Source organism: Budorcas taxicolor, chromosome 9, assembly GCF_023091745.1.
Source record: "Budorcas taxicolor isolate Tak-1 chromosome 9, Takin1.1, whole genome shotgun sequence".
In the NCBI taxonomy this organism is placed as follows: domain Eukaryota; kingdom Metazoa; phylum Chordata; class Mammalia; order Artiodactyla; family Bovidae; genus Budorcas; species Budorcas taxicolor.
The window spans coordinates 95,176-119,055 of NC_068918.1; positions in this window are offsets into that span (position 1 = coordinate 95,176).

The following is a 23,880-nucleotide window of genomic DNA, read 5'->3' on the forward strand; positions in this document are numbered from 1 at the left end:
CTCCAGGCGAGATGAGGCCCATTTCCGCTGAGGCGTCTCGAGGCTGATCACACCTCACCTCTGGAACTTCGAAAGGGTCCTTCACACCCTTGGTGCAAATCCAGAAGTTCGCCGACATACCCGTCTCCACTCGAGAGGAATCACGAGGGTCCCGCCCACATCCAGAGGAGCCCCCGTTTCCGCCTCGTAGCTCGAGATGAGGGATCCTTTCCCTGCTTCGTCGGGAAAGAGTTCCCGGCGTTCCCGTCGCATCTCAAGAGGAGGCCCTCTCAACAGGAACGGCGAGAGGAACTCCAGGGTCGTGCCACCATTCCAAGAGTCCCCCAGATGTCTCAGTCCATTCCAGAGGAACCTCTTTTCCCTTCACCGGCTCGTCTTTCACGCCGAGGATCGACTCACACCAAGGTGGCACGTGGCACAGCCCTGTGGGAAAGCCTCGTGGGAAAGCCTCGAGGGACAGCCTCGAGGGAAAGCCACAGATCCCTTGATCCACGTGACAGGAAGCGTGACACTACTGCTGCAGCTCGGGAGGAAAGCGCACGTGCATGCCCCCACTCGAGACGAGGCCTGACTCCCCTGGGGAGACTCAGAAGCACCCCAAGATCCATGGCAACACTGGAGAGGAATCCTCAGGTTCCGGCCCCGACTCCACACAAGGACTGAGGCCCCGGCATGGACGGGAGAGGAATCCCGAGAGGTCCCCTAGCAACTCGCATGGGGACTGGCCTTTCCTGAGGCCACCAGAGCGGGTCCCTGAGGTCCCCGTCGTAACTCGAGAAGACCTGCCGCAACTCGAGAAAATCCAGGAGGTTCTCCCCTCCAGGCGAGATGAGGCCCATTTCCGCTGAGGCGTCTCGAGGCTGATCACACCTCACCTCTGGAACTTCGAAAGGGTCCTTCACACCCTTGGTAAAAATCGAGAAGTTCCCCGACCTAGCCGTCTCCACTCGAGAGGAATCACGAGGGTCCCGCCCACATCCAGAGGAGCCCCGTTTCCGCCTCGTAGCTCGAGATGAGGGATCCTTTCCCTGCTTCGTCGGGAAAGAGTTCCCGGCGTTCCCGTCGCATCTCAAGAGGAGGCCCTCTCAACAGGAACGGCGAGAGGAACTCCAGGGTCGTGCCACCATTCCAAGAGTCCCCCAGATGTCTCAGTCCATTCCAGAGGAACCTCTTTTCCCTTCACCGGCTCGTCTTTCACGCCGAGGATCGACTCACACCAAGGTTGCACGTGGCACAGCCCTGTGGGAAAGCCTCGTGGGAAAGCCTCGAGGGACAGCCTCGAGGGAAAGCCACAGATCCCTTGATCCACGTGACAGGAAGCGTGACACTACTGCTGCAGCTCGGGAGGAAAGCGCACGTGCATGCCCCCACTCGAGACGAGGCCTGACTCCCCTGGGGAGACTCAGAAGCACCCCAAGATCCATGGCAACACTGGAGAGGAATCCTCAGGTTCCGGCCCCGACTCCACACAAGGACTGAGGCCCCGGCATGGACGGGAGAGGAATCCCGAGAGGTCCCCTAGCAACTCGCATGGGGACTGGCCTTTCCTGAGGCCACCAGAGCGGGTCCCTGAGGTCCCCGTCGTAACTCGAGAAGACCTGCCGCAACTCGAGAAAATCCAGGAGGTTCTCCCCTCCAGGCGAGATGAGGCCCATTTCCGCTGAGGCGTCTCGAGGCTGATCACACCTCACCTCTGGAACTTCGAAAGGGTCCTTCACACCCTTGGTGCAAATCCAGAAGTTCGCCGACATACCCGTCTACACTCGAGAGGAATCACGAGGGTCCCGCCCACATCCAGAGGAGCCCCGTTTCCGCCTCGTAGCTCGAGATGAGGGATCCTTTCCCTGCTTCGTCGGGAAAGAGTTCCCGGCGTTCCCGTCGCATCTCAAGAGGAGGCCCTCTCAACAGGAACGGCGAGAGGAACTCCAGGGTCGTGCCACCATTCCAAGAGTCCCCCAGATGTCTCAGTCCATTCCAGAGGAACCTCTTTTCCCTTCACCGGCTCGTCTTTCACGCCGAGGATCGACTCACACCAAGGTGGCAAGTGGCACAGCCCTGTGGGAAAGCCTCGTGGGAAAGCCTCGAGGGACAGCCTCGAGGGAAAGCCACAGATCCCTTGATCCACGTGACAGGAAGCGTGACACTGCTGCTGCAGCTCGGGAGGAAAGCGCACGTGCATGCCCCCACTCGAGACGAGGCCTGACTCCCCTGGGGAGACTCAGAAGCACCCCAAGATCCATGGCAACACTGGAGAGGAATCCTCAGGTTCCGGCCCCGACTGCACACAAGGACTGAGGCCCCGGCATGGACGGGAGAGGAATCCCGAGAGGTCCCCTAGCAACTCGCATGGGGACTGGCCTTTCCTGAGGCCACCAGAGCGGGTCCCTGAGGTCCCCGTCGTAACTCGAGAAGACCTGCCGCAACTCGAGAAAATCCAGGAGGTTCTCCCCTCCAGGCGAGATGAGGCCCATTTCCGCTGAGGCGTCTCGAGGCTGATCACACCTCACCTCTGGAACTTCGAAAGGGTCCTTCACACCCTTGGTAAAAATCCAGAAGTTCCCCGACCTAGCCGTCTCCACTCGAGAGGAATCACGAAGGTCCCGCCCACATCCAGAGGAGCCCCGTTTCCGCCTCGTAGCTCGAGATGAGGGATCCTTTCCCTGCTTCGTCGGGAAAGAGTTCCCGGCGTTCCCGTCGCATCTCAAGAGGAGGCCCTCTCAACAGGAACGGCGAGAGGAACTCCAGGGTCGTGCCACCATTCCAAGAGTCCCCCAGATGTCTCAGTCCATTCCAGAGGAACCTCTTTTCCCTTCACCGGCTCGTCTTTCACGCCGAGGATCGACTCACACCAAGGTGGCACGTGGCACAGCCCTGTGGGAAAGCCTCGTGGGAAAGCCTCGAGGGACAGCCTCGAGGGAAAGCCACAGATCCCTTGATCCACGTGACAGGAAGCGTGACACTACTGCTGCAGCTCGGGAGGAAAGCGCACGTGCATGCCCCCACACGAGACGAGGCCTGACTCCCCTGGGGAGACTCAGAAGCACCCCAAGATCCATGGCAACACTGGAGAGGAATCCTCAGGTTCCGGCCCCGACTCCACACAAGGACTGAGGCCCCGGCATGGACGGGAGAGGAATCCCGAGAGGTCCCCTAGCAACTCGCATGGGGACTGGCCTTTCCTGAGGCCACCAGAGCGGGTCCCTGAGGTCCCCGTCGTAACTCGAGAAGACCTGCCGCAACTCGAGAAAATCCAGGAGGTTCTCCCCTCCAGGCGAGATGAGGCCCATTTCCGCTGAGGCGTCTCGAGGCTGATCACACCTCACCTCTGGAACTTCGAAAGGGTCCTTCACACCCTTGGTGCAAATCCAGAAGTTCGCCGACATACCCGTCTCCACTCGAGAGGAATCACGAGGGTCCCGCCCACATCCAGAGGAGCCCCGTTTCCGCCTCGTAGCTCGAGATGAGGGATCCTTTCCCTGCTTCGTCGGGAAAGAGTTCCCGGCGTTCCCGTCGCATCTCAAGAGGAGGCCCTCTCAACAGGAACGGCGAGAGGAACTCCAGGGTCGTGCCACCATTCCAAGAGTCCCCCAGATGTCTCAGTCCATTCCAGAGGAACCTCTTTTCCCTTCACCGGCTCGTCTTTCACGCCGAGGATCGACTCACACCAAGGTGGCACGTGGCACAGCCCTGTGGGAAAGCCTCGTGGGAAAGCCTCGAGGGACAGCCTCGAGGGAAAGCCACAGATCCCTTGATCCACGTGACAGGAAGCGTGACACTACTGCTGCAGCTCGGGAGGAAAGCGCACGTGCATGCCCCCACTCGAGACGAGGCCTGACTCCCCTGGGGAGACTCAGAAGCACCCCAAGATCCATGGCAACACTGGAGAGGAATCCTCAGGTTCCGGCCCCGACTGCACACAAGGACTGAGGCCCCGGCATGGACGGGAGAGGAATCCCGAGAGGTCCCCTAGCAACTCGCATGGGGACTGGCCTTTCCTGAGGCCACCAGAGCGGGTCCCTGAGGTCCCCGTCGTAACTCGAGAAGACCTGCCGCAACTCGAGAAAATCCAGGAGGTTCTCCCCTCCAGGCGAGATGAGGCCCATTTCCGCTGAGGCGTCTCGAGGCTGATCACACCTCACCTCTGGAACTTCGAAAGGGTCCTTCACACCCTTGGTGCAAATCAAGAAGTTCCCCGACTACCCGTCTCCACTCGAGAGGAATCACGAGGGTCCCGCCCACATCCAGAGGAGCCCCGTTTCCGCCTCGTAGCTCGAGATGAGGGATCCTTTCCCTGCTTCGTCGGGAAAGAGTTCCCGGCGTTCCCGTCGCATCTCAAGAGGAGGCCCTCTCAACAGGAACGGCGAGAGGAACTCCAGGGTCGTGCCACCATTCCAAGAGTCCCCCAGATATCTCAGTCCATTCCAGAGGAACCTCTTTTCCCTTCACCGGCTCGTCTTTCACGCCGAGGATCGACTCACACCAAGGTGGCACGTGGCACAGCCCTGTGGGAAAGCCTCGTGGGAAAGCCTCGAGGGACAGCCTCGAGGGAAAGCCACAGATCCCTTGATCCACGTGACAGGAAGCGTGACACTACTGCTGCAGCTCGGGAGGAAAGCGCACGTGCATGCCCCCACTCGAGACGAGGCCTGACTCCCCTGGGGAGACTCAGAAGCACCCCAAGATCCATGGCAACACTGGAGAGGAATCCTCAGGTTCCGGCCCCGACTCCACACAAGGACTGAGGCCCCGGCATGGACGGGAGAGGAATCCCGAGAGGTCCCCTAGCAACTCGCATGGGGACTGGCCTTTCCTGAGGCCACCAGAGCGGGTCCCTGAGGTCCCCGTCGTAACTCGAGAAGACCTGCCGCAACTCGAGAAAATCCAGGAGGTTCTCCCCTCCAGGCGAGATGAGGCCCATTTCCGCTGAGGCGTCTCGAGGCTGATCACACCTCACCTCTGGAACTTCGAAAGGGTCCTTCACACCCTTGGTAAAAATCCAGAAGTTCCCCGACCTAGCCGTCTCCACTCGAGAGGAATCACGAGGGTCCCGCCCACATCCAGAGGAGCCCCGTTTCCGCCTCGTAGCTCGAGATGAGGGATCCTTTCCCTGCTTCGTCGGGAAAGAGTTCCCGGCATTCCCGTCGCATCTCAAGAGGAGGCCCTCTCAACAGGAACGGCGAGAGGAACTCCAGGGTCGTGCCACCATTCCAAGAGTCCCCCAGATGTCTCAGTCCATTCCAGAGGAACCTCTTTTCCCTTCACCGGCTCGTCTTTCACGCCGAGGATCGACTCACACCAAGGTGGCACGTGGCACAGCCCTGTGGGAAAGCCTCGTGGGAAAGCCTCGAGGGACAGCCTCGAGGGAAAGCCACAGATCCCTTGATCCACGTGACAGGAAGCGTGACACTACTGCTGCAGCTCGGGAGGAAAGCGCACGTGCATGCCCCCACTCGAGACGAGGCCTGACTCCCCTGGGGAGACTCAGAAGCACCCCAAGATCCATGGCAACACTGGAGAGGAATCCTCAGGTTCCGGCCCCGACTGCACACAAGGACTGAGGCCCCGGCATGGACGGGAGAGGAATCCCGAGAGGTCCCCTAGCAACTCGCATGGGGACTGGCCTTTCCTGAGGCCACCAGAGCGGGTCCCTGAGGTCCCCGTCGTAACTCGAGAAGACCTGCCGCAACTCGAGAAAATCCAGGAGGTTCTCCCCTCCAGGCGAGATGAGGCCCATTTCCGCTGAGGCGTCTCGAGGCTGATCACACCTCACCTCTGGAACTTCGAAAGGGTCCTTCACACCCTTGGTGCAAATCCAGAAGTTCCCCGACATACCCGTCTCCACTCGAGAGGAATCACGAGGGTCCCGCCCACATCCAGAGGAGCCCCGTTTCCGCCTCGTAGCTCGAGATGAGGGATCCTTTCCCTGCTTCGTCGGGAAAGAGTTCCCGGCGTTCCCGTCGCATCTCAAGAGGAGGCCCTCTCAACAGGAACGGCGAGAGGAACTCCAGGGTCGTGCCACCATTCCAAGAGTCCCCCAGATGTCTCAGTCCATTCCAGAGGAACCTCTTTTCCCTTCACCGGCTCGTCTTTCACGCCGAGGATCGACTCACACCAAGGTGGCACGTGGCACAGCCCTGTGGGAAAGCCTCGTGGGAAAGCCTCGAGGGACAGCCTCGAGGGAAAGCCACAGATCCCTTGATCCACGTGACAGGAAGCGTGACACTACTGCTGCAGCTCGGGAGGAAAGCGCACGTGCATGCCCCCACTCGAGACGAGGCCTGACTCCCCTGGAGAGACTCAGAAGCACCCCAAGATCCATGGCAACACTGGAGAGGAATCCTCAGGTTCCGGCCCCGACTCCACACTAGGTCTTAAGCCCCGGTATGGACGGGTGAGGGATCCCGAAATGGCCCCTAGCAACTCGCATGGGGACTGGCCTTTCCTGAGGCCACCAGAGCGGGTCCCTGAGGTCCCCGTCGTAACTCGAGAAGACCTGCCGCAACTCGAGAAAATCCAGGAGGTTCTCCCCTCCAGGCGAGATGAGGCCCATTTCCGCTGAGGCGTCTCGAGGCTGATCACACCTCACCTCTGGAACTTCGAAAGGGTCCTTCACACCCTTGGTGCAAATCCAGAAGTTCCCCGACCTAGCCGTCTCCACTCGAGAGGAATCACGAGGGTCCCGCCCACATCCAGAGGAGCCCCGTTTCCGCCTCGTAGCTCGAGATGAGGGATCCTTTCCCTGCTTCGTCGGGAAAGAGTTCCCGGCGTTCCCGTCGCATCTCAAGAGGAGGCCCTCTCAACAGGAACGGCGAGAGGAACTCCAGGGTCGTGCCACCATTCCAAGAGTCCCCCAGATGTCTCAGTCCATTCCAGAGGAACCTCTTTTCCCTTCACCGGCTCGTCTTTCACGCCGAGGATCGACTCACACCAAGGTGGCACGTGGCACAGCCCTGTGGGAAAGCCTCGTGGGAAAGCCTCGAGGGACAGCCTCGAGGGAAAGCCACAGATCCCTTGATCCACGTGACAGGAAGCGTGACACTACTGCTGCAGCTCGGGAGGAAAGCGCACGTGCATGCCCCCACTCGAGACGAGGCCTGACTCCCCTGGGGAGACTCAGAAGCACCCCAAGATCCATGGCAACACTGGAGAGGAATCCTCAGGTTCCGGCCCCGACTCCACACAAGGACTGAGGCCCCGGCATGGACGGGAGAGGAATCCCGAGAGGTCCCCTAGCAACTCGCATGGGGACTGGCCTTTCCTGAGGCCACCAGAGCGGGTCCCTGAGGTCCCCGTCGTAACTCGAGAAGACCTGCCGCAACTCGAGAAAATCCAGGAGGTTCTCCCCTCCAGGCGAGATGAGGCCTATTTCCGCTGAGGCGTCTCGAGGCTAATCACACCTCCCCTCTGGAACTTCGAAAGGGTCCTTCACACCCTTGGTGCAAATCCAGAAGTTCCCCGACATACCCGTCTCCACTCGAGAGGAATCACGAGGGTCCCGCCCACATCCAGAGGAGCCCCGTTTCCGCCTCGTAGCTCGAGATGAGGGATCCTTTCCCTGCTTCGTCGGGAAAGAGTTCCCGGCGTTCCCGTCGCATCTCAAGAGGAGGCCCTCTCAACAGAAACGGCGAGAGGAACTCCAGGGTCGTGCCACCATTCCAAGAGTCCCCCAGATGTCTCAGTCCATTCCAGAGGAACCTCTTTTCCCTTCACCGGCTCGTCTTTCACGCCGAGGATCGACTCACACCAAGGTGGCACGTGGCACAGCCCTGTGGGAAAGCCTCGTGGGAAAGCCTCGAGGGACAGCCTCGAGGGAAAGCCACAGATCCCTTGATCCACGTGACAGGAAGCGTGACACTACTGCTGCAGCTCGGGAGGAAAGCGCACGTGCATGCCCCCACTCGAGACGAGGCCTGACTCCCCTGGGGAGACTCAGAAGCACCCCAAGATCCATGGCAACACTGGAGAGGAATCCTCAGGTTTCGGCCCCGACTCCATACAAGGACTGAGGCCCCGGCATGGACGGGAGAGGAATCCCGAGAGTTCCCCTAGCAACTCGCATGGGGACTGGCCTTTCCTGAGGCCACCAGAGCGGGTCCCTGAGGTCCCCGTCGTAACTCGAGAAGACCTGCCGCAACTCAAGAAAATCCAGGAGGTTCTCCCCTCCAGGCGAGATGAGGCCCATTTCCGCTGAGGCGTCTCGAGGCTGATCACACCTCCCCTCTGGAACTTCGAAAGGGTCCTACACACCCTTGGTGCAAATCAAGAAGTTCCCCGACATACCCGTCTCCACTCGAGAGGAATCACGAGGGTCCCGCCCACATCCAGAGGAGCCCCGTTTCCGCCTCGTAGCTCGAGATGAGGGATCCTTTCCCTGCTTCGTCGGGAAAGAGTTCCCGGCGTTCCCGGCGCATCTCAAGAGGAGGCCCTCTCAATAGGAACGGCGAGAGGAACTCCAGGGTCGTGCCACCATTCCAAGAGTCCCCCAGATGTCTCAGTCCATTCCAGAGGAACCTCTTTTCCCTTCACCGGCTCGTCTTTCACGCCGAGGATCGACTCACACCAAGGTGGCACGTGGCACAGCCCTGTGGGAAAGCCTCGTGGGAAAGCCTCGAGGGACAGCCTCGAGGGAAAGCCACAGATCCCTTGATCCACGTGACAGGAAGCATGACACTACTGCTGCAGCTCGGGAGGAAAGCGCACGTGCATGCCCCCACTCGAGACGAGGCCTGACTACCCTGGGGAGACTCAGAAGCACCCCAAGATCCATGGCAACACTGGAGAGGAATCCTCAGGTTCCGGCCCCGACTCCACACAAGGACTGAGGCCCCGGCATGGACGGGAGAGGAATCCCGAGAGGTCCCCTAGCAACCCGCATGGGGACTGGCCTTTCCTGAGGCCACCAGAGCGGGTCCCTGAGGTCCCCGTCGTAACTCGAGAAGACCTGCCGCAACTCGAGAAAATCCAGGAGGTTCTCCCCTCCAGGCGAGATGAGGCCTATTTCCGCTGAGGCGTCTCGAGGCTAATCACACCTCCCCTCTGGAACTTCGAAAGGGTCCTTCACACCCTTGGTGCAAATCCAGAAGTTCCCCGACATACCCGTCTCCACTCGAGAGGAATCACGAGGGTCCCGCCCACATCCAGAGGAGCCCCGTTTCCGCCTCGTAGCTCGAGATGAGGGATCCTTTCCCTGCTTCGTCGGGAAAGAGTTCCCGGCGTTCCCGTCGCATCTCAAGAGGAGGCCCTCTCAACAGAAACGGCGAGAGGAACTCCAGGGTCGTGCCACCATTCCAAGAGTCCCCCAGATGTCTCAGTCCATTCCAGAGGAACCTCTTTTCCCTTCACCGGCTCGTCTTTCACGCCGAGGATCGACTCACACCAAGGTGGCACGTGGCACAGCCCTGTGGGAAAGCCTCGTGGGAAAGCCTCGAGGGACAGCCTCGAGGGAAAGCCACAGATCCCTTGATCCACGTGACAGGAAGCGTGACACTACTGCTGCAGCTCGGGAGGAAAGCGCACGTGCATGCCCCCACTCGAGACGAGGCCTGACTCCCCTGGGGAGACTCAGAAGCACCCCAAGATCCATGGCAACACTGGAGAGGAATCCTCAGGTTTCGGCCCCGACTCCATACAAGGACTGAGGCCCCGGCATGGACGGGAGAGGAATCCCGAGAGTTCCCCTAGCAACTCGCATGGGGACTGGCCTTTCCTGAGGCCACCAGAGCGGGTCCCTGAGGTCCCCGTCGTAACTCGAGAAGACCTGCCGCAACTCAAGAAAATCCAGGAGGTTCTCCCCTCCAGGCGAGATGAGGCCCATTTCCGCTGAGGCGTCTCGAGGCTGATCACACCTCCCCTCTGGAACTTCGAAAGGGTCCTACACACCCTTGGTGCAAATCAAGAAGTTCCCCGACATACCCGTCTCCACTCGAGAGGAATCACGAGGGTCCCGCCCACATCCAGAGGAGCCCCGTTTCCGCCTCGTAGCTCGAGATGAGGGATCCTTTCCCTGCTTCGTCGGGAAAGAGTTCCCGGCGTTCCCGGCGCATCTCAAGAGGAGGCCCTCTCAATAGGAACGGCGAGAGGAACTCCAGGGTCGTGCCACCATTCCAAGAGTCCCCCAGATGTCTCAGTCCATTCCAGAGGAACCTCTTTTCCCTTCACCGGCTCGTCTTTCACGCCGAGGATCGACTCACACCAAGGTGGCACGTGGCACAGCCCTGTGGGAAAGCCTCGTGGGAAAGCCTCGAGGGACAGCCTCGAGGGAAAGCCACAGATCCCTTGATCCACGTGACAGGAAGCATGACACTACTGCTGCAGCTCGGGAGGAAAGCGCACGTGCATGCCCCCACTCGAGACGAGGCCTGACTACCCTGGGGAGACTCAGAAGCACCCCAAGATCCATGGCAACACTGGAGAGGAATCCTCAGGTTCCGGCCCCGACTCCACACAAGGACTGAGGCCCCGGCATGGACGGGAGAGGAATCCCGAGAGGTCCCCTAGCAACCCGCATGGGGACTGGCCTTTCCTGAGGCCACCAGAGCGGGTCCCTGAGGTCCCCGTCGTAACTCGAGAAGACCTGCCGCAACTCGAGAAAATCCAGGAGGTTCTCCCCTCCAGGCGAGATGAGGCCCATTTCCGCTGAGGCGTCTCGAGGCTGATCACACCTCCCCTCTGGAACTTCGAAAGGGTCCTACACACCCTTGGTGCAAATCAAGAAGTTCCCCGACATACCCGTCTCCACTCGAGAGGAATCACGAGGGTCCCGCCCACATCCAGAGGAGCCCCGTTTCCGCCTCGTAGCTCGAGATGAGGGATCCTTTCCCTGCTTCGTCGGGAAAGAGTTCCCGGCGTTCCCGGCGCATCTCAAGAGGAGGCCCTCTCAATAGGAACGGCGAGAGGAACTCCAGGGACGTGCCACCATTCCAAGAGTCCCCCAGATGTCTCAGTCCATTCCAGAGGAACCTCTTTTCCCTTCACCGGCTCGTCTTTCACGCCGAGGATCGACTCACACCAAGGTGGCACGTGGCACAGCCCTGTGGGAAAGCCTCGTGGGAAAGCCTCGAGGGACAGCCTCGAGGGAAAGCAACAGATCCCTTGATCCACGTGACAGGAAGCGTGACACTACTGCTGCAGCTCGGGAGGAAAGCGCACGTGCATGCCCCCACTCGAGACGAGGCCTGACTCCCCTGGGGAGACTCAGAAGCACCCCAAGATCCATGGCAACACTGGAGAGGAATCCTCAGGTTCCGGCCCCGACTCCACACAAGGACTGAGGCCCCGGCATGGACGGGAGAGGAATCCCGAGAGGTCCCCTAGCAACTCGCATGGGGACTGGCCTTTCCTGAGGCCACCAGAGCGGGTCCCTGAGGTCCCCGTCGTAACTCGAGAAGACCTGCCGCAACTCGAGAAAATCCAGGAGGTTCTCCCCTCCAGGCGAGATGAGGCCCATTTCCGCTGAGGCGTCTCGAGGCTGATCACACCTCACCTCTGGAACTTCGAAAGGGTCCTTCACACCCTTGGTAAAAATCCAGAAGTTCCCCGACCTAGCCGTCTCCACTCGAGAGGAATCACGAGGGTCCCGCCCACATCCAGAGGAGCCCCGTTTCCGCCTCGTAGCTCGAGATGAGGGATCCTTTCCCTGCTTCGTCGGGAAAGAGTTCCCGGCATTCCCGTCGCATCTCAAGAGGAGGCCCTCTCAACAGGAACGGCGAGAGGAACTCCAGGGTCGTGCCACCATTCCAAGAGTCCCCCAGATGTCTCAGTCCATTCCAGAGGAACCTCTTTTCCCTTCACTGGCTCGTCTTTCACGCCGAGGATCGACTCACACCAAGGTGGCACGTGGCACAGCCCTGTGGGAAAGCCTCGTGGGAAAGCCTCGAGGGACAGCCTCGAGGGAAAGCCACAGATCCCTTGATCCACGTGACAGGAAGCGTGACACTACTGCTGCAGCTCGGGAGGAAAGCGCACGTGCATGCCCCCACTCGAGACGAGGCCTGACTCCCCTGGGGAGACTCAGAAGCACCCCAAGATCCATGGCAACAGTGGAGAGGAATCCTCAGGTTCCGGCCCCGACTGCACACAAGGACTGAGGCCCCGGCATGGACGGGAGAGGAATCCCGAGAGGTCCCCTAGCAACTCGCATGGGGACTGGCCTTTCCTGAGGCCACCAGAGCGGGTCCCTGAGGTCCCCGTCGTAACTCGAGAAGACCTGCCGCAACTCGAGAAAATCCAGGAGGTTCTCCCCTCCAGGCGAGATGAGGCCCATTTCCGCTGAGGCGTCTCGAGGCTGATCACACCTCACCTCTGGAACTTCGAAAGGGTCCTTCACACCCTTGGTGCAAATCCAGAAGTTCCCCGACCTAGCCGTCTCCACTCGAGAGGAATCACGAGGGTCCCGCCCACATCCAGAGGAGCCCCGTTTCCGCCTCGTAGCTCGAGATGAGGGATCCTTTCCCTGCTTCGTCGGGAAAGAGTTCCCGGCGTTCCCGTCGCATCTCAAGAGGAGGCCCTCTCAACAGGAACGGCGAGAGGAACTCCAGGGTCGTGCCACCATTCCAAGAGTCCCCCAGATGTCTCAGTCCATTCCAGAGGAACCTCTTTTCCCTTCACCGGCTCGTCTTTCACGCCGAGGATCGACTCACACCAAGGTGGCACGTGGCACAGCCCTGTGGGAAAGCCTCGTGGGAAAGCCTCGAGGGACAGCCTCGAGGGAAAGCCACAGATCCCTTGATCCACGTGACAGGAAGCGTGACACTACTGCTGCAGCTCGGGAGGAAAGCGCACGTGCATGCCCCCACTCGAGACGAGGCCTGACTCCCCTGGGGAGACTCAGAAGCACCCCAAGATCCATGGCAACACTGGAGAGGAATCCTCAGGTTCCGGCCCCGACTCCACACAAGGACTGAGGCCCCGGCATGGACGGGAGAGGAATCCCGAGAGGTCCCCTAGCAACTCGCATGGGGACTGGCCTTTCCTGAGGCCACCAGAGCGGGTCCCTGAGGTCCCCGTCGTAACTCGAGAAGACCTGCCGCAACTCGAGAAAATCCAGGAGGTTCTCCCCTCCAGGCGAGATGAGGCCTATTTCCGCTGAGGCGTCTCGAGGCTAATCACACCTCCCCTCTGGAACTTCGAAAGGGTCCTTCACACCCTTGGTGCAAATCCAGAAGTTCCCCGACATACCCGTCTCCACTCGAGAGGAATCACGAGGGTCCCGCCCACATCCAGAGGAGCCCCGTTTCCGCCTCGTAGCTCGAGATGAGGGATCCTTTCCCTGCTTCGTCGGGAAAGAGTTCCCGGCGTTCCCGTCGCATCTCAAGAGGAGGCCCTCTCAACAGAAACGGCGAGAGGAACTCCAGGGTCGTGCCACCATTCCAAGAGTCCCCCAGATGTCTCAGTCCATTCCAGAGGAACCTCTTTTCCCTTCACCGGCTCGTCTTTCACGCCGAGGATCGACTCACACCAAGGTGGCACGTGGCACAGCCCTGTGGGAAAGCCTCGTGGGAAAGCCTCGAGGGACAGCCTCGAGGGAAAGCCACAGATCCCTTGATCCACGTGACAGGAAGCGTGACACTACTGCTGCAGCTCGGGAGGAAAGCGCACGTGCATGCCCCCACTCGAGACGAGGCCTGACTACCCTGGGGAGACTCAGAAGCACCCCAAGATCCATGGCAACACTGGAGAGGAATCCTCAGGTTCTGGCCCCGACTCCACACAAGGACTGAGGCCCCGGCATGGACGGGAGAGGAATCCCGAGAGGTCCCCTAGCAACCCGCATGGGGACTGGCCTTTCCTGAGGCCACCAGAGCGGGTCCCTGAGGTCCCCGTCGTAACTCGAGAAGACCTGCCGCAACTCGAGAAAATCCAGGAGGTTCTCCCCTCCAGGCGAGATGAGGCCTATTTCCGCTGAGGCGTCTCGAGGCTAATCACACCTCCCCTCTGGAACTTCGAAAGGGTCCTTCACACCCTTGGTGCAAATCCAGAAGTTCCCCGACATACCCGTCTCCACTCGAGAGGAATCACGAGGGTCCCGCCCACATCCAGAGGAGCCCCGTTTCCGCCTCGTAGCTCGAGATGAGGGATCCTTTCCCTGCTTCGTCGGGAAAGAGTTCCCGGCGTTCCCGTCGCATCTCAAGAGGAGGCCCTCTCAACAGAAACGGCGAGAGGAACTCCAGGGTCGTGCCACCATTCCAAGAGTCCCCCAGATGTTTCAGTCCATTCCAGAGGAACCTCTTTTCCCTTCACCGGCTCGTCTTTCACGCCGAGGATCGACTCACACCAAGGTGGCACGTGGCACAGCCCTGTGGGAAAGCCTCGTGGGAAAGCCTCGAGGGACAGCCTCGAGGGAAAGCCACAGATCCCTTGATCCACGTGACAGGAAGCGTGACACTACTGCTGCAGCTCGGGAGGAAAGCGCACGTGCATGCCCCCACTCGAGACGAGGCCTGACTCCCCTGGGGAGACTCAGAAGCACCCCAAGATCCATGGCAACACTGGAGAGGAATCCTCAGGTTTCGGCCCCGACTCCATACAAGGACTGAGGCCCCGGCATGGACGGGAGAGGAATCCCGAGAGTTCCCCTAGCAACTCGCATGGGGACTGGCCTTTCCTGAGGCCACCAGAGCGGGTCCCTGAGGTCCCCGTCGTAACTCGAGAAGACCTGCCGCAACTCAAGAAAATCCAGGAGGTTCTCCCCTCCAGGCGAGATGAGGCCCATTTCCGCTGAGGCGTCTCGAGGCTGATCACACCTCCCCTCTGGAACTTCGAAAGGGTCCTACACACCCTTGGTGCAAATCAAGAAGTTCCCCGACATACCCGTCTCCACTCGAGAGGAATCACGAGGGTCCCGCCCACATCCAGAGGAGCCCCGTTTCCGCCTCGTAGCTCGAGATGAGGGATCCTTTCCCTGCTTCGTCGGGAAAGAGTTCCCGGCGTTCCCGGCGCATCTCAAGAGGAGGCCCTCTCAATAGGAACGGCGAGAGGAACTCCAGGGTCGTGCCACCATTCCAAGAGTCCCCCAGATGTCTCAGTCCATTCCAGAGGAACCTCTTTTCCCTTCACCGGCTCGTCTTTCACGCCGAGGATCGACTCACACCAAGGTGGCACGTGGCACAGCCCTGTGGGAAAGCCTCGTGGGAAAGCCTCGAGGGACAGCCTCGAGGGAAAGCCACAGATCCCTTGATCCACGTGACAGGAAGCATGACACTACTGCTGCAGCTCGGGAGGAAAGCGCACGTGCATGCCCCCACTCGAGACGAGGCCTGACTACCCTGGGGAGACTCAGAAGCACCCCAAGATCCATGGCAACACTGGAGAGGAATCCTCAGGTTCCGGCCCCGACTCCACACAAGGACTGAGGCCCCGGCATGGACGGGAGAGGAATCCCGAGAGGTCCCCTAGCAACCCGCATGGGGACTGGCCTTTCCTGAGGCCACCAGAGCGGGTCCCTGAGGTCCCCGTCGTAACTCGAGAAGACCTGCCGCAACTCGAGAAAATCCAGGAGGTTCTCCCCTCCAGGCGAGATGAGGCCCATTTCCGCTGAGGCGTCTCGAGGCTGATCACACCTCCCCTCTGGAACTTCGAAAGGGTCCTACACACCCTTGGTGCAAATCAAGAAGTTCCCCGACATACCCGTCTCCACTCGAGAGGAATCACGAGGGTCCCGCCCACATCCAGAGGAGCCCCGTTTCCGCCTCGTAGCTCGAGATGAGGGATCCTTTCCCTGCTTCGTCGGGAAAGAGTTCCCGGCGTTCCCGGCGCATCTCAAGAGGAGGCCCTCTCAATAGGAACGGCGAGAGGAACTCCAGGGACGTGCCACCATTCCAAGAGTCCCCCAGATGTCTCAGTCCATTCCAGAGGAACCTCTTTTCCCTTCACCGGCTCGTCTTTCACGCCGAGGATCGACTCACACCAAGGTGGCACGTGGCACAGCCCTGTGGGAAAGCCTCGTGGGAAAGCCTCGAGGGACAGCCTCGAGGGAAAGCCACAGATCCCTTGATCCACGTGACAGGAAGCGTGACACTACTGCTGCAGCTCGGGAGGAAAGCGCACGTGCATGCCCCCACTCGAGACGAGGCCTGACTCCCCTGGGGAGACTCAGAAGCACCCCAAGATCCATGGCAACACTGGAGAGGAATCCTCAGGTTCCGGCCCCGACTCCACACAAGGACTGAGGCCCCGGCATGGACGGGAGAGGAATCCCGAGAGGTCCCCTAGCAACTCGCATGGGGACTGGCCTTTCCTGAGGCCACCAGAGCGGGTCCCTGAGGTCCCCGTCGTAACTCGAGAAGACCTGCCGCAACTCGAGAAAATCCAGGAGGTTCTCCCCTCCAGGCGAGATGAGGCCCATTTCCGCTGAGGCGTCTCGAGGCTGATCACACCTCACCTCTGGAACTTCGAAAGGGTCCTTCACACCCTTGGTAAAAATCCAGAAGTTCCCCGACCTAGCCGTCTCCACTCGAGAGGAATCACGAGGGTCCCGCCCACATCCAGAGGAGCCCCGTTTCCGCCTCGTAGCTCGAGATGAGGGATCCTTTCCCTGCTTCGTCGGGAAAGAGTTCCCGGCATTCCCGTCGCATCTCAAGAGGAGGCCCTCTCAACAGGAACGGCGAGAGGAACTCCAGGGTCGTGCCACCATTCCAAGAGTCCCCCAGATGTCTCAGTCCATTCCAGAGGAACCTCTTTTCCCTTCACTGGCTCGTCTTTCACGCCGAGGATCGACTCACACCAAGGTGGCACGTGGCACAGCCCTGTGGGAAAGCCTCGTGGGAAAGCCTCGAGGGACAGCCTCGAGGGAAAGCCACAGATCCCTTGATCCACGTGAGAGGAAGCGTGACACTACTGCTGCAGCTCGGGAGGAAAGCGCACGTGCATGCCCCCACTCGAGACGAGGCCTGACTCCCCTGGGGAGACTCAGAAGCACCCCAAGATCCATGGCAACAGTGGAGAGGAATCCTCAGGTTCCGGCCCCGACTGCACACAAGGACTGAGGCCCCGGCATGGACGGGAGAGGAATCCCGAGAGGTCCCCTAGCAACTCGCATGGGGACTGGCCTTTCCTGAGGCCACCAGAGCGGGTCCCTGAGGTCCCCGTCGTAACTCGAGAAGACCTGCCGCAACTCGAGAAAATCCAGGAGGTTCTCCCCTCCAGGCGAGATGAGGCCCATTTCCGCTGAGGCGTCTCGAGGCTGATCACACCTCACCTCTGGAACTTCGAAAGGGTCCTTCACACCCTTGGTGCAAATCCAGAAGTTCCCCGACCTAGCCGTCTCCACTCGAGAGGAATCACGAGGGTCCCGCCCACATCCAGAGGAGCCCCGTTTCCGCCTCGTAGCTCGAGATGAGGGATCCTTTCCCTGCTTCGTCGGGAAAGAGTTCCCGGCGTTCCCGTCGCATCTCAAGAGGAGGCCCTCTCAACAGGAACGGCGAGAGGAACTCCAGGGTCGTGCCACCATTCCAAGAGTCCCCCAGATGTCTCAGTCCATTCCAGAGGAACCTCTTTTCCCTTCACCGGCTCGTCTTTCACGCCGAGGATCGACTCACACCAAGGTGGCACGTGGCACAGCCCTGTGGGAAAGCCTCGTGGGAAAGCCTCGAGGGACAGCCTCGAGGGAAAGCCACAGATCCCTTGATCCACGTGACAGGAAGCGTGACACTACTGCTGCAGCTCGGGAGGAAAGCGCACGTGCATGCCCCCACTCGAGACGAGGCCTGACTCCCCTGGGGAGACTCAGAAGCACCCCAAGATCCATGGCAACACTGGAGAGGAATCCTCAGGTTCCGGCCCCGACTCCACACAAGGACTGAGGCCCCGGCATGGACGGGAGAGGAATCCCGAGAGGTCCCCTAGCAACTCGCATGGGGACTGGCCTTTCCTGAGGCCACCAGAGCGGGTCCCTGAGGTCCCCGTCGTAACTCGAGAAGACCTGCCGCAACTCGAGAAAATCCAGGAGGTTCTCCCCTCCAGGCGAGATGAGGCCCATTTCCGCTGAGGCGTCTCGAGGCTGATCACACCTCACCTCCGGAACTTCGAAAGGGTCCTTCACACCCTTGGTAAAAATCCAGAAGTTCCCCGACCTAGCCGTCTCCACTCGAGAGGAATCACGAGGGTCCCGCCCACATCCAGAGGAGCCCCGTTTCCGCCTCGTAGCTCGAGATGAGGGATCCTTTCCCTGCTTCGTCGGGAAAGAGTTCCCGGCATTCCCGTCGCATCTCAAGAGGAGGCCCTCTCAACAGGAACGGCGAGAGGAACTCCAGGGTCGTGCCACCATTCCAAGAGTCCCCCAGATGTCTCAGTCCATTCCAGAGGAACCTCTTTTCCCTTCACTGGCTCGTCTTTCACGCCGAGGATCGACTCACACCAAGGTGGCACGTGGCACAGCCCTGTGGGAAAGCCTCGTGGGAAAGCCTCGAGGGACAGCCTCGAGGGAAAGCCACAGATCCCTTGATCCACGTGACAGGAAGCGTGACACTACTGCTGCAGCTCGGGAGGAAAGCGCACGTGCATGCCCCCACTCGAGACGAGGCCTGACTCCCCTGGGGAGACTCAGAAGCACCCCAAGATCCATGGCAACAGTGGAGAGGAATCCTCAGGTTCCGGCCCCGACTGCACACAAGGACTGAGGCCCCGGCATGGACGGGAGAGGAATCCCGAGAGGTCCCCTAGCAACTCGCATGGGGACTGGCCTTTCCTGAGGCCACCAGAGCGGGTCCCTGAGGTCCCCGTCGTAACTCGAGAAGACCTGCCGCAACTCGAGAAAATCCAGGAGGTTCTCCCCTCCAGGCGAGATGAGGCCCATTTCCGCTGAGGCGTCTCGAGGCTGATCACACCTCACCTCTGGAACTTCGAAAGGGTCCTTCACACCCTTGGTGCAAATCCAGAAGTTCCCCGACCTAGCCGTCTCCACTCGAGAGGAATCACGAGGGTCCCGCCCACATCCAGAGGAGCCCCGTTTCCGCCTCGTAGCTCGAGATGAGGGATCCTTTCCCTGCTTCGTCGGGAAAGAGTTCCCGGCGTTCCCGTCGCATCTCAAGAGGAGGCCCTCTCAACAGGAACGGCGAGAGGAACTCCAGGGTCGTGCCACCATTCCAAGAGTCCCCCAGATGTCTCAGTCCATTCCAGAGGAACCTCTTTTCCCTTCACCGGCTCGTCTTTCACGCCGAGGATCGACTCACACCAAGGTGGCACGTGGCACAGCCCTGTGGGAAAGCCTCGTGGGAAAGCCTCGAGGGACAGCCACGAGGGAAAGCCACAGATCCCTTGATCCACGTGACAGGAAGCGTGACACTACTGCTGCAGCTCGGGAGGAAAGCGCACGTGCATGCCCCCACTCGAGACGAGGCCTGACTCCCCTGGGGAGACTCAGAAGCACCCCAAGATCCATGGCAACACTGGAGAGGAATCCTCAGGTTCCGGCCCCGATTCCACACAAGGACTGAGGCCCCGGCATGGACGGGAGAGGAATCCCGAGAGGTCCCCTAGCAACTCGCATGGGGACTGGCCTTTCCTGAGGCCACCAGAGCGGGTCCCTGAGGTCCCCATCGTAACTCGAGAAGACCTGCCGCAACTCGAGAAAATCCAGGAGGTTCTCCCCTCCAGGCGAGATGAGGCCTATTTCCGCTGAGGCGTCTCGAGGCTAATCACACCTCCCCTCTGGAACTTCGAAAGGGTCCTTCACACCCTTGGTGCAAATCCAGAAGTTCCCCGACATACCCGTCTCCACTCGAGAGGAATCACGAGGGTCCCGCCCACATCCAGAGGAGCCCCGTTTCCGCCTCGTAGCTCGAGATGAGGGATCCTTTCCCTGCTTCGTCGGGAAAGAGTTCCCGGCGTTCCCGTCGCATCTCAAGAGGAGGCCCTCTCAACAGAAACGGCGAGAGGAACTCCAGGGTCGTGCCACCATTCCAAGAGTCCCCCAGATGTCTCAGTCCATTCCAGAGGAACCTCTTTTCCCTTCACCGGCTCGTCTTTCACGCCGAGGATCGACTCACACCAAGGTGGCACGTGGCACAGCCCTGTGGGAAAGCCTCGTGGGAAAGCCTCGAGGGACAGCCTCGAGGGAAAGCCACAGATCCCTTGATCCACGTGACAGGAAGCGTGACACTACTGCTGCAGCTCGGGAGGAAAGCGCACGTGCATGCCCCCACTCGAGACGAGGCCTGACTCCCCTGGGGAGACTCAGAAGCACCCCAAGATCCATGGCAACACTGGAGAGGAATCCTCAGGTTTCGGCCCCGACTCCATACAAGGACTGAGGCCCCGGCATGGACGGGAGAGGAATCCCGAGAGTTCCCCTAGCAACTCGCATGGGGACTGGCCTTTCCTGAGGCCACCAGAGCGGGTCCCTGAGGTCCCCGTCGTAACTCGAGAAGACCTGCCGCAACTCAAGAAAATCCAGGAGGTTCTCCCCTCCAGGCGAGATGAGGCCCATTTCCGCTGAGGCGTCTCGAGGCTGATCACACCTCCCCTCTGGAACTTCGAAAGGGTCCTACACACCCTTGGTGCAAATCAAGAAGTTCCCCGACATACCCGTCTCCACTCGAGAGGAATCACGAGGGTCCCGCCCACATCCAGAGGAGCCCCGTTTCCGCCTCGTAGCTCGAGATGAGGGATCCTTTCCCTGCTTCGTCGGGAAAGAGTTCCCGGCGTTCCCGGCGCATCTCAAGAGGAGGCCCTCTCAATAGGAACGGCGAGAGGAACTCCAGGGTCGTGCCACCATTCCAAGAGTCCCCCAGATGTCTCAGTCCATTCCAGAGGAACCTCTTTTCCCTTCACCGGCTCGTCTTTCACGCCGAGGATCGACTCACACCAAGGTGGCACGTGGCACAGCCCTGTGGGAAAGCCTCGTGGGAAAGCCTCGAGGGACAGCCTCGAGGGAAAGCCACAGATCCCTTGATCCACGTGACAGGAAGCATGACACTACTGCTGCAGCTCGGGAGGAAAGCGCACGTGCATGCCCCCACTCGAGACGAGGCCTGACTACCCTGGGGAGACTCAGAAGCACCCCAAGATCCATGGCAACACTGGAGAGGAATCCTCAGGTTCCGGCCCCGACTCCACACAAGGACTGAGGCCCCGGCATGGACGGGAGAGGAATCCCGAGAGGTCCCCTAGCAACCCGCATGGGGACTGGCCTTTCCTGAGGCCACCAGAGCGGGTCCCTGAGGTCCCCGTCGTAACTCGAGAAGACCTGCCGCAACTCGAGAAAATCCAGGAGGTTCTCCCCTCCAGGCGAGATGAGGCCTATTTCCGCTGAGGCGTCTCGAGGCTAATCACACCTCCCCTCTGGAACTTCGAAAGGGTCCTTCACACCCTTGGTGCAAATCCAGAAGTTCCCCGACATACCCGTCTCCACTCGAGAGGAATCACGAGGGTCCCGCCCACATCCAGAGGAGCCCCGTTTCCGCCTCGTAGCTCGAGATGAGGGATCCTTTCCCTGCTTCGTCGGGAAAGAGTTCCCGGCGTTCCCGTCGCATCTCAAGAGGAGGCCCTCTCAACAGAAACGGCGAGAGGAACTCCAGGGTCGTGCCACCATTCCAAGAGTCCCCCAGATGTCTCAGTCCATTCCAGAGGAACCTCTTTTCCCTTCACCGGCTCGTCTTTCACGCCGAGGATCGACTCACACCAAGGTGGCACGTGGCACAGCCCTGTGGGAAAGCCTCGTGGGAAAGCCTCGAGGGACAGCCTCGAGGGAAAGCCACAGATCCCTTGATCCACGTGACAGGAAGCGTGACACTACTGCTGCAGCTCGGGAGGAAAGCGCACGTGCATGCCCCCACTCGAGACGAGGCCTGACTCCCCTGGGGAGACTCAGAAGCACCCCAAGATCCATGGCAACACTGGAGAGGAATCCTCAGGTTTCGGCCCCGACTCCATACAAGGACTGAGGCCCCGGCATGGACGGGAGAGGAATCCCGAGAGTTCCCCTAGCAACTCGCATGGGGACTGGCCTTTCCTGAGGCCACCAGAGCGGGTCCCTGAGGTCCCCGTCGTAACTCGAGAAGACCTGCCGCAACTCAAGAAAATCCAGGAGGTTCTCCCCTCCAGGCGAGATGAGGCCCATTTCCGCTGAGGCGTCTCGAGGCTGATCACACCTCCCCTCTGGAACTTCGAAAGGGTCTTACACACCCTTGGTGCAAATCAAGAAGTTCCCCGACATACCCGTCTCCACTCGAGAGGAATCACGAGGGTCCCGCCCACATCCAGAGGAGCCCCGTTTCCGCCTCGTAGCTCGAGATGAGGGATCCTTTCCCTGCTTCGTCGGGAAAGAGTTCCCGGCGTTCCCGGCGCATCTCAAGAGGAGGCCCTCTCAATAGGAACGGCGAGAGGAACTCCAGGGTCGTGCCACCATTCCAAGAGTCCCCCAGATGTCTCAGTCCATTCCAGAGGAACCTCTTTTCCCTTCACCGGCTCGTCTTTCACGCCGAGGATCGACTCACACCAAGGTGGCACGTGGCACAGCCCTGTGGGAAAGCCTCGTGGGAAAGCCTCGAGGGACAGCCTCGAGGGAAAGCCACAGATCCCTTGATCCACGTGACAGGAAGCATGACACTACTGCTGCAGCTCGGGAGGAAAGCGCACGTGCATGCCCCCACTCGAGACGAGGCCTGACTACCCTGGGGAGACTCAGAAGCACCCCAAGATCCATGGCAACACTGGAGAGGAATCCTCAGGTTCCGGCCCCGACTCCACACAAGGACTGAGGCCCCGGCATGGACGGGAGAGGAATCCCGAGAGGTCCCCTAGCAACCCGCATGGGGACTGGCCTTTCCTGAGGCCACCAGAGCGGGTCCCTGAGGTCCCCGTCGTAACTCGAGAAGACCTGCCGCAACTCGAGAAAATCCAGGAGGTTCTCCCCTCCAGGCGAGATGAGGCCCATTTCCGCTGAGGCGTCTCGAGGCTGATCACACCTCCCCTCTGGAACTTCGAAAGGGTCCTACACACCCTTGGTGCAAATCAAGAAGTTCCCCGACATACCCGTCTCCACTCGAGAGGAATCACGAGGGTCCCGCCCACATCCAGAGGAGCCCCGTTTCCGCCTCGTAGCTCGAGATGAGGGATCCTTTCCCTGCTTCGTCGGGAAAGAGTTCCCGGCGTTCCCGGCGCATCTCAAGAGGAGGCCCTCTCAATAGGAACGGCGAGAGGAACTCCAGGGACGTGCCACCATTCCAAGAGTCCCCCAGATGTCTCAGTCCATTCCAGAGGAACCTCTTTTCCCTTCACCGGCTCGTCTTTCACGCCGAGGATGGACTCACACCAAGGTGGCACGTGGCACAGCCCTGTGGGAAAGCCTCGTGGGAAAGCCTCGAGGGACAGCCTCGAGGGAAAGCCACAGATCCCTTGATCCACGTGACAGGAAGCGTGACACTACTGCTGCAGCTCGGGAGGAAAGCGCACGTGCATGCCCCCACTCGAGACGAGGCCTGACTCCCCTGGGGAGACTCAGAAGCACCCCAAGATCCATGGCAACACTGGAGAGGAATCCTCAGGTTCCGGCCCCGACTGCACACAAGGACTGAGGCCCCGGCATGGACGGGAGAGGAATCCCGAGAGGTCCCCTAGCAACTCGCATGGGGACTGGCCTTTCCTGAGGCCACCAGAGCGGGTCCCTGAGGTCCCCGTCGTAACTCGAGAAGACCTGCCGCAACTCGAGAAAATCCAGGAGGTTCTCCCCTCCAGGCGAGATGAGGCCCATTTCCGCTGAGGCGTCTCGAGGCTGATCACACCTCACCTCTGGAACTTCGAAAGGGTCCTTCACACCCTTGGTAAAAATCCAGAAGTTCCCCGACCTAGCCGTCTCCACTCGAGAGGAATCACGAGGGTCCCGCCCACATCCAGAGGAGCCCCGTTTCCGCCTCGTAGCTCGAGATGAGGGATCCTTTCCCTGCT